This window comes from Carlito syrichta, unplaced genomic scaffold (assembly GCF_000164805.1).
Source record: "Carlito syrichta isolate Samal-C Ts95f unplaced genomic scaffold, Tarsius_syrichta-2.0.1 Scaffold315125, whole genome shotgun sequence".
Taxonomy (NCBI): Eukaryota; Metazoa; Chordata; class Mammalia; order Primates; family Tarsiidae; genus Carlito; species Carlito syrichta.
The window spans coordinates 524,609-528,460 of NW_007259221.1; the positions used below are offsets into that span (position 1 = coordinate 524,609).

Here is a 3,852-nt window from a genome sequence, read left to right on the forward strand (position 1 = left end):
ACTCTTGTCAAGACTATTTGTGCTTTCCTTGTTTCTCATTCCAACTGTCAGTTTTCAGTCCTCACATTTCTTGATCCCTGTCATCAGAATTAAGTACAGTTAATTAGTGTTTCTCTTTGGAACCACTGTCTATACTTGTACTTTAGGACAACATGATCTCCTATCTCACTTGTCATTCTTTCCCTAACTTTTGTGAGTTCTTCCTCATTTTCTCAATTTCTATGCTTTGGAATCTACCAAAGCTCAATACTTGGAACACCATTCTTTTTTAAGTATATTCACTCCATAGTTTACTCAATCCAATTTTATAGGCTTAAATGCTGTAGATTCCAAAATTCACAACTATAGCCTAAATTTCACTTTTGTATGTTCACTTAACAACTTGATATTGCCACTTGGATGCCAAATAGACATATCAAACTTTGCATGTCTCAAACCAGACATCTAATTCCCCCACTCTAAACACTACTGCATCAGCTATTTCTGTAGTCTTATCCACATGTCATTATTGCAATGCATCACTTGATGATAAGAATATACTCTGAGAAATGTATCCTTAGGTGATTTCATCATAGAATATACAAGCATCATAGAATATACCTACACAAATCTAGATGGTATAGCCTACTACATACTTTGGATATATAGTATAACTTATAGTTCTTAGGCTACAAACTTGTATAGCATGTTACTGTACTGAATACTGAATATAATTGTAACACAAAGGTCAGGATTTGTGCATCTAGACATATCTAAACATAGAAAAGATGTGGTAAAAATATTATATTAAAATCTTATGGGACCATAATTATATATTCGGTCCACCATTGACTGAAATGGCATTATGTGGTGCATCACTACACACAGTTAATGAAAACTTCTTTGCAGTTGTGCAAGGCAAAATTCCAAAGTCATTTTGCCTTCTTTTCTTTATCTCACATTCAATCCATCAGCTAATTTTGTTGATTATACCTCAAAATGTTTCCTAAATGTTACCAATTTCTTTTCTTTTCTTTTCTTTCTTTCTTTCTTTCTTTCTTTCTTTCTTTCTTTCTTTCTTTCTTTCTTTCTATTTCTCTCTCTCTCTCTCTCTTTCTTTCTGTAGAATTTATTAAGAAGACAGAAAGAAAATCTCCCACAATGGGAGGAGACCTGAAAGAGGTTACCACTTTTCAATATTTCCATGGCTTCTATTTTGGTTCAAGATATCGTCAACTCTTGTCTGAATTACTGCAAGAGTCCTTAACTGGTCTCCCTACTTCTGCTCTAGACTCCTAGAGTCTATTTTTTACTGAGCAATCAGTGGAAAAATTCAAAAGCATGTCATATTATGTCATTTCTTTCTATACTTAGTAAAATTCAGAGTGTGTTCTCTGACCCTCAGAAACCATATGTGATCTTCCCATTTCTTCTCTGAATCTAACTACTCCCACTCTCTGCTTTGTTCACTATGTTCCATCCTTATTGACCTCCTTGCTATTTCCCTGTCCCAGTACCCACCTAATTTTGCACTTGTTTCCTCTGCCCAAGACATAGAAAACCAAAGCATAATTTTCCCCTCATCTCCTTCTTGTCCATAAAGCTCATAGGGTGCTGGGTTATCATTATCCTTCACTTATTGGCTTAGAGTCTAGGTCTCAGAAACTGATTTTGTACCTGCCTTGAAACTTAACTTCTTTGACTTTAGTTAACCTTCATGGCTTGTTACTATCTCTAGCTTTAGTACAACCTAACTTAGATCACAGTTTAAGCCATCTGTCCCCTGGAGATTTTCCTCAAATAGACAACTGAGTTTTCTGGACTGTTTCCTCATATTTTAGTGGTGGTTGTTGTCCTTTTGAACTTTGATGATGATAGAGGGAAATCTCCAAGACTTTCAGTTCCAAAATATCAGCATATAAGCAGGCTGGTTTCACCACACCCAAAGAAAACCAAAAACAAGTATTCAGATTTGAGATTATCCCCAGCAATATCCCAGAACTCAAATATGAAAAGGAGAGGGACACAGAGAAGTGAAAATACTCTGAGCAAAAGATAAGAGAATTGGATACTTGTATCCAAGATGCCCTTATGCTCAATCTGCCTTGCACCAAGTGTGCGAAAAGTTTCTCCCCAACTCATGATTTCTACACCAGAAAAAATGAGATTAAGGTTAACAACCAGCTTCCCCACCATCTTAGGTACCTGGCAGAGACCTCTTGTATCATTGCATAGGAAGCTAGGCAGCTTTAGGAGTGCCTGATGGACAGTCAAAAACAAAAGAGGAAGGCGGGACTATCATCCTCAGCCCTAGAAATCCTGCTCTGGAACTCAGCCCAAAGGAATGTCAAATCAGAGTAACTCTACTAGATAAAATTGAATACAAATCAAAGACTGTAAAAAGAGACAAACTGCCAGCCAATCCCAGAATAATGTATCCAGCTAAGCTATTCTCCAAATAAGAAGGAGAGATAAAGTTTTTCTCAGATAAACAAAAGCTGATAGGATTCATCACCACTAGACCCATCTTATAAGACATGCTAAAGGAAATTCTTCAATCTGAAAGGAAAAAAAATGTGCAAAAAACCCCATAGAGGATCTAAAACCTACTGGTAAAATTAAGAACACATAGAAACCCAGAATACTCTAATACTATAATTGTGGTGTTCAATCCATTCATAACTCTGGTATGAAGCCAAAAAGACACATCTCTCAAAAACAATCACAGCTACAAATAAGAGCCTGTTAAGAAATAGATAATATAAATTATATAAACTGAGACAACATAAAATCAAAATGTGGGAAGATACACAGTCCAGAGCTACAGTACAGAGTGTTTTAAATTTTTTTCTTTGTTTCTCTTATTTTCATTGTGATCTAAGATAAGTTGTCATGTCTTTAAAATAACTTCTTTGTTTTTCAGAACTGAAAAGGGACTTTATTTATTGAAGGCAAGAGGATGCAAACAATACAAAAATCAAAAGCTTATCTGGCCTTCAATTAACTTTTCTTCTCTGCTTGTCAAATGTGAGTTGAATTTTGTTTGTACATTTTCTAAGGGTCCTGATCTGCTCACAGAATCCGTATATAGGTGAAAGCTTTGGGCAGATTCCTTTCAGCGACTCTTTGGGATAACTTTTAGCAGAGTGGGAAGCATTGCTTGGTTCTGTCTACTTCTTTCCCTTCTGTTTCATGTGTACTACAAAATAGTCGTTGCATGCAATGGTGAGGCCAGCGATGTGTGAAAAGAAGCTCTGGAAGCCCACCCTGCTGTCTCAGCACTAGTCCAGGTCCTTTATTATTTTGTCCATGGCCAGAGGGTCTTTCTGATTTTTCAAAAACCCAGGGAACTCCTTTTCCATGAGTACTCTCAGGTCTTCCTTTATTAAGTATCCTTTATCCCCAGCAAATTTGTGGAGTGTAAGCATCATGATTTCCATGGTATGTTCCATTTGAGATGGCATTTTGGTGAGGTCTGTTGAAGCATTGGTAGTGGGGCAAGGCGCTGGATGCTGGGTGAGCAGAGACCAGGCCTAAAATAACTTCCTATATCTATAAGATGTTTTTGTGAGCCTCATTGTAAGTACAATGCAAAAACCTATGATAGATTCCATAAAATTAAAAAACCAATTAATTGGAACATACTACCAGAGAAAATCATTTAACCACAAATAAAGACAGTAAGAAATGAAGAAAGGAAGAGAGGAGTTATAAATCATCCAGAAAATAAGCAACAAAATGGCAGTAGGAGTCCACACTTATCAATAGTAATACTGAGTGCAAATGAACTCAATTCTCCAATTAAGAAGCATACAGTGGTTGAATGAATAAAGAAGCAAGACCCAACTATATGCGGCCTGCAAGAAACATACT

At 36.4% G+C, this 3,852-nt stretch overlaps 1 pseudogene; it reads right to left on the reverse strand.

Annotated features, from left to right (window-relative positions):
* Positions 1 to 3,149: 3,149 nt before the first annotated feature.
* On the reverse strand, positions 3,150 to 3,443 carry LOC110594401 (annotated as a pseudogene).
* Positions 3,444 to 3,852: the final 409 nt, after the last annotated feature.